Below are 7,432 nucleotides of genomic sequence, written 5' to 3'. Positions count from 1 at the left end.
TTAAGTATATGGTTTGATATTTGATAGAGCAGTCTGACTGAGCGGTGGTAGGCAGCAGCAGGCTCGTAAGCATTCATTCAAACAGCACTTTCGTGCGCTTGCCAGCAGCTCTTGGCTGTGCTTCAAGCATTGCGCTGTTTATGACTTCAAGCCTATCAACTCCCGAGATTAGGCTGGTGTAACCGATGTGAAATGGCTAGCTAGTTAGCGGGGTGCGCGCTAATAGCATTTAAATCAGTGACGTCACTCGCTCTGAGACCTTGAAGTAGCTGTTCGCCTTGCTCTGCAAGGGCTGCAGCTTTTGTGGAGCGATGGGTAACGATGCTTCGAGGGTGACTGTTGTCGATGTGTTCCTGGTTCGAGCCCAGGTAGGGGCGAGGAGAGGGACGGAAGCTATACTGTTAACTGGCAATACTAAAGTGCCTATAAGAACATCCAATAGTCAAAGGTTAATGAAATATAAATGGTATAGAGAGAAATAGTCCTATAATTCCTATAATAACTACAACCTAAAACTTCTTACCTGGGAATGTTGAAGACTCGTGTTAAAAGGAACCATCACATGTTCTCATGTTCTGAGCAAGGAACTTTAAACGTTAACTTTTTTACATGGCACATATTACACTTTTACTTTCTTCTCCAACACTTTGTTTGTGCATTATTTAAACCAAATTGAACATGTTTCATTATTTATTTGGGGCTAAATAGATTTTATTGATGTATTATATTAAGTTAACATAAAAGTGTTCATTCAGTATTGTTGTAATTGTCATGATCACAAATAAATAAATAAATAAAAATCGTCCGATTGGCTTTTTTTGGTCCTCCAATTATCGGTATCGGCGTTGAAAAATCATAATCGGTCGACCTCTACTTGTGATATACAATAACACCTTGCAACTCAACTCTGGACCTCGAAGCCCCTTCGAATTAGGGACTGGTTTACAACCGGGACACCGGGTGTGTACAATTAATTATCAGGTAGAGGGGGGGGGGGGCATGACAAGCAGCTGATGGAATATCCAACCGTGTCAGTGACCATACAGACCGCAGTCATGATAGGCCAGTAGGTTTCTTCCCCCCGTGTTACCTGCTTGGATGTAGGGGACAGGAGGGGGAAATGTTTGGCAGATAGGGGGAGGGGGGATGGGGATTGGGGTGGTTGTACCCCTCTACCCCTCCTCTCACCGGTCCAGCACTCGGCTGTAGTCCTGTGGGCCGCAGCCCCCTCACTCTTAAGCTCGGCAAACACGTGGGTGAAGAAGTGGGGATCGGCGTTGATGCGTAGCATCTTGGTGCTAGTGGCGTCGATGATGGCAAGGCATCGGTCCCAAAACGCCTCTTTGCCAGCCTCCACCAAGAAAGGCTTCAGTGGATAGGAGATCTCATTGCCCATGTAGGAGTAGGACAGGTAGAGGCAGGTGAGCAGCGTGGCCTGAAGCTCGTGCTCCGACGACACCAGGTCCCCATCCACCACATTTCGACACAGCATGTAGACAAACACGACGTTGGCCGGAGTCACGAAGGCCTGATCCTGCCAACCCTGGAGGAGTAGAGACCGGTCCACCGACCGCACCCACAGCACTGGGTCCGCAGGGGAGAGGTGTTTCAGCCGGTAGCAGCGGCCACACAGGAACTCACCCAGGCAGCGGAGGAGTTCACTAGTGGACGCCTGGATGATGACGCGCTTGGGGGACGAAGCGCCCGTTCCTTTATGGGGCACTTTTATGATGGAGGGTAGCTGCTGGGGCTTAATGCCCATCTCATAGCCACAGTGCCCCTGGCCAAAGCCTATCCCCAGGCCTAGTCCCGCTGGCCTGTTGTAGCTAGAGAGGTTGGCACAGGATAGAGACTTCTTGACATTCTCCTGGTTGAGATGTAACACCGGGTCCTTCTGGTAAATGTTGTTGTTGTTGAGGGGGTCTCCGAGCAACCCAGAACCCCCAGAACATTTCTTAGAACCCCCTCGTTTCTTGGTGGTGGCAACCAGGCGTTTCCAGGTGAGCGCCGGGAGGAAGATTGACTGGCCCCGTTTCAGGCCACCGGTGTGGTCTTTCTGAGTGTTGAGCGATCGGCTGCTCAGGCTTGGGTAGTGGTTGAGCGAATCGGGGCGCGTGTCGCAGTAGCTATTCTTCCTGGATGCAGGGGACAGTGACAGTACTGCACCCATGGTGATTCCGTGATCTATTATACTGGCTTTGTGAGGTCAGATTTGGATAGAGGTGAGATGGAGGCACAGTTCTCTCTTGTTTAACTCTTTAAGTTTAGTTGAATTTAGAGACAAACTTTTTCCAGTTGATGCTGACACTATTCAAATTTCCATGATGGCATTGCCATTATCTGCAAAACAAGAACAGCAAACATTTATGATGTTGTGAATAAAAAAAGCAAATAGCCTACTTAAACTTTGAAAACATTTGTATAGTTTTATCTGAAACATTTATATTTGCCAATGTCCTGTGCACCTGCGTCCCACCAGACGGCTATTTGCACAAGCATATCAATACATACAGCGCCTTCAGACCCCACACCCCTTGACTTATTCCACATTTTGTTGTGTTACAGCATGAATTCAAAATGGATTACAAAGACTTTTTCTCTCTCACCCATATACACACACATAATACCCCATAATGACAAAGTGAAAAAATAAAATACAGAAATATCTCATTTACAAGTATTCTCACCCCAATGTCAATACATGTTAGAATCACTTTTGGATGTGATTACAGGTTTGAGTATTTCTGGGTTGTACAATATTTGTACATTGTTCTTTTTTAAGTCCTTCATGCTCTGTCAATTTGGTTGTGGCTCATTGCTAGACAGCCATTTTCAAGTCTTGCCATAGATGTTCAAACCGATTTAAGTCAAAACGGTAACTTAGCCACTCAGAAACATTCAAAGTAATCTTGGTAAGCAACTCCAGTGTATATGGGGTATTGTGTTTTAGGTTATTGTTCTGGTGAAAGGTGAATTTATCTACCAGTGTCTGAACCAGGTGTTCCTCCTAAGATTTTGCCTGCGTTTAGCTCTATTCTATTTCTTGTTATCATAAAGAACTCCCTTGTCCTTGTTGATGACAAGCATACCCATAACATGATGTAGCTACCACCATGCTTTAAAATATGAAGAGTTGTGTTGGATTTGAATTGTGGAGTAACTGCAAAGTTGTTGATCCATTCTCAGTTTTCTATCACAGCCATTAAATTCGAACTGTTTTAAAGTGGAATTGAGAGCATTTGAACTACTTTGCAAATATGAAACCAACAGACAACCATAATATCAGTAAATTTATCAGAGAGTGATATCAGTAAATTTATCAAAAATATCAAATTTGCAGTTTATGCTGCAAAATCAACTTTATCAAATCAAAATCATCATATCAAATGTTATTGGTCACATACACATGGTTAGAAGCGGTTTTAAAAATAGATTCTATTTGACTCAAAATTCCATGTTGGCAGAATAGATGGATATAATTCACAAATACCTTTCTTGGTAGTCCAACAAATGTTGCTATCAGGTTGTAAATCACAGCTGCTCTGGTACATTGTTTGCTGCCTCCATTCGGGATGCAATATTTCAGTTTCAATGACTCAATATTCTGGACAAAAACGGACGAATATAACTAAGGTTGAGAATGTCAATACAATCAAACTAGCAAGGGAAATGATCACAAGTCAGTCATAATGTAGCTAATAGGCTTGCGTACCTATTTATGTAGCTATTTATTTAGCAAGCTAAAAAACACGGAAGCCTAACGTTAGCTAGCTACCTAGCTAGCTAGGTGCTGGGAGGATGTCGTGTCATTGGAGGAGTTGGTGAGTGACCCCCTCATCATAGCCGCGGGAAGGAGGGGTTCTGAGGGTGCTGCTGCAACCCCTGACAAATAATCGCAAACAAATATGTATATAAAAAACATTTTCTCACAAAAGTAGTGCACTGGGCCTTTATTGGTCCTGCATTAGTGGACCAATACAGCCGTCAAATCACTCTCATCTGAGTGTGCCAGATAGTGCAGAATAACTGATCAATTTACAATCGTGCAAGATCCGCTGACTATGACCGGTGTCAGTAAACGTTGACATAAAAATGTCATTGTTAGTCACTAACGCTCTAGATAACATGTAAACAGCCTAACCAGCTCTGCCAGTGAGAGTAAAATGGTCAGAGGGAGGTGTTCTCATTTGCTACAGAAGGACAAGCAGGCCCCAACGTTTATCAGAGCAATTCTGATGGCCAACTAGCTGAACAAGTTTAAGAGGGTGTGTCTAATGTTTTCTCGTTAGATTTGAGCTTATCTCACTCTGGCATTAGTTGTTGATCTTGCTGTTGTTGATGTGCATAACATAGGGAGCGATAGCCTCATTTTTCACTGTTGTTTGATCAATAGGACTGTAAAGTTCCCTAATGTAAAGAGGACTCCCATTGTATTTACATATTTGCAGAAATCCATTCAGGTGCATTTTGTGTCTTTTTGGCAAATGTGTTAAGTCTAATGACCTAAAGTTGAGCTGTTGATACTGCCAGTTCAGTGTGAATGATGGCAGGCCCGTGTGGCAAATGGCTTATTTGCGTAAAGACCGACTGTAGCTATGATTGGCTATGGCGCACCGGTCTGCATAGACTCTGGTCCTGGACAAGACAGCTGTTTTTTAGGTTTTATTTACTGCAGTGTCTATTCAGTTTTTAAAAAATGTCGTACTGTACATCACTCCCAAGCATTACCATATCTTAGTGTCTTAGCTTATCACTCCCAAGCACTACCATATCTTAGTGTCTTAGCTTATCACTCCCAAGCACTACCATATCTTAGTGTCTTAGCTTATCACTCCCAAGCACTACCATATCTTAGTGTCTTAGCTTATCACTCCCAAGCATTACCATATCTTAGTGTCTTAGCTTATCACACCCAAGCACTACCATATCTTAGTGTCTTAGCTTATCACTCCCAAGCACTACCATATCTTAGTGTCTTAGCTTATCACTCCCAAGCATTACCATATCTTAGTGTCTTAGCTTATCACTCCCAAGCATTACCATATCTTAGTGTTTTAGCTTATCACTCCCAAGCACTACCATATCTTAGTGTCTTAGCTTATCACTCCCAAGCACTACCATATCTTAGTGTCTTAGCTTATCACTCCCAAGCACTACCATATCTTAGTGTCTTAGCTTATCACTCCCAAGCACTACCATATCTTAGTGTCTTAGCTTATCACTCCCAAGCACTACCATATCTTAGTGTCTTAGCTTATCACTCCCAAGCATTACCATATCTTAGTGTCTTAGCTTATCAGACCTTTTTTTTTGTGTGTGTGTCATATTCTTCCTTAGACATATGAACAGATTTGAATAACATTTCATGTTGCTAAAATGCTGTCAGGTCCACTTTAAAGTCGCCACTGGCCTGGTGAATTCCCTGAGCGGTTTCTTTGAGAGGCATTGGAAAACCTCCCTCCCTGTGATTTAATATGTGTTTGGAATTCACTGCTTGACTGAGGGACCGTACAGATAATTGTATGGCTCCTGAGTGGTGCAGGGGTCTAAGGCAATGCATCTCAGAGCTAGAGACATCACTACAGACCCTGGTTTGATTCCAGGCTGTATCACAACCGGCCGTGATTGGGAGTCCCATTGGGCGGCGCACAATTGCCCCAGCGTCGTCCGGGTTAGAGTTTGGCCGGGGTAGGCCATCATTGTAAATAAGAATTTGTTCTTAACTGACTTGCCTAGTTAAATAAATGCTCAATTTAAAAAAATACAAATAAAATGTGTGGGGTACAGAGATGAATGAGGTAGTCATTCAAAAATCATGTTAAACACTATTATTGCACACAGAGCGAGTCCATGCATCTTATTATGTGACTTGTTAACATTTTTACTCCTGAACGTGCCATAACAACGGGTTGAATACGTATTGACTCAAGACATTAATTTGTAAAAATGTCGAAAAACAATTCTACTTTGACATTATGGGGTGTAGGTGACAAAAACAAGTGACAACAATGTTCAATTCAGGAAGCAAAATATTGAAAAAGTAAAGGGGTTTGAATACTTTCTGAAGGCACTGTATCTCTGGTCCAGGGCGTTAGTGCGCGTTCTTCTACTATCCTCTACGAACCCCCTGGACGCCCGGGACCAGAGCTAGTCCAGACAATTCCCTAGTGTGAGGACCGTTCCTCATGCGCCAGTCTCCACTAAAGTCACCAGACTGACCCAAATAGAATATCCGCGCAGCTATAATTGTTGAATCAATTCAACACATTGTTGTTGCCTACTGCAGTGCGCTAATGAAATAAATAGTCGATTTCCAAGCACAATGATATTCTAGGGCATGCTACAATGTGTCAGTGCGCACTTTAACAAGATTTTTTTTTAAAGCCGATAAAAACACAAGCTGTCTGACAAAAATAAAACTACACAATAAATGAAAATCCATTTGCCATAATAACAATTTTAAATAAATATCAATGAGAATTAAATACAATTTCAAAATCCAAGCAGGTCATATTTTTCCAAAAGGCAAACAAACAAACAATGCAAACAGAAGAGATATACTCACCTAGCCTATGTATGGCTATATCATCGGATGTCCGATGGCAATATCAACCCGTGGTCCATTATCGCCTATCTGCAGTCCGCGATTTACAGAACTGCACAACAAAGCGCAATAAATGGACTGCCTGTGGGGAGGTAACATTGACAACCGTTCACATGAGTGCCGAAATGATTGATTCAGTTCAAGAAGCGCTTCTGAGCGCTTTATTATTCTCAGGGCAGCGGCGTAGACGCCGTCCGTTTCGGCCAGGTCGGGTGCAGGTGTCCAGCGCCGCGTGATAGCTGCTGCAGACTAAATCCAAAAGGCTGCTCCGTTATAGAGTAGAAATTCTTCTGTCAGTCGAGTCTCCATCTCAAAGGGATGACAACGCAAACTTTCACTTGGATATCTGACCACACTGTCCTTTCAATGGATTCCATCCTTGTGTGCAGAAAAGCCTATCCAGAACTTTAGGTAAAATACAAAGTCCTTCGAAAGCAGACAGAATACCGGGGGAAAGATCATGTGTCACTCCCTCATATCGGTAACCGTACGTTTCGACTAGAAGTGGTACCTCCGCTTGACAACTCTTCTCTTCGCTCCAAAATATTGTCCGCTCTGTGGGCGTGGGTGTAGGCGTGAACCTATTCAGCTAAGTAAATACATTTAGACATTTAAAAAAAGATATTAGCTAGCTGGCTAGCTACACCAGGCCACTGTGTTTCGGCTAAATATCTAGCCAACTTGACATACTAGAGCTAAGTGAAATATCATTAGCTGGTTGACTTCATATTAGCTTGTTATCTTGATGTAGGCCTATTTATCATTGTAAATTAAAAACTCATGCACCAAATGCATTTGTAGATAACAGCAAATTAATAGGGTGAAAGG

At 42.9% G+C, this 7,432-nt stretch overlaps 1 pseudogene; it reads right to left on the bottom strand.

Annotated features, from left to right (window-relative positions):
* Nucleotides 1-1,101: 1,101 nt before the first annotated feature.
* Nucleotides 1,102-7,125, bottom strand: LOC115122652 (cyclin-dependent kinase 5 activator 1-like; annotated as a pseudogene).
* Between the last annotated feature and the right edge of the window lie 307 nt (nucleotides 7,126-7,432).

Source organism: Oncorhynchus nerka, linkage group LG4 (assembly GCF_034236695.1).
Source record: "Oncorhynchus nerka isolate Pitt River linkage group LG4, Oner_Uvic_2.0, whole genome shotgun sequence".
Classification (NCBI taxonomy): Eukaryota; Metazoa; Chordata; class Actinopteri; order Salmoniformes; family Salmonidae; genus Oncorhynchus; species Oncorhynchus nerka.
This window is presented reverse-complemented; position numbering and strand designations above follow the sequence as displayed.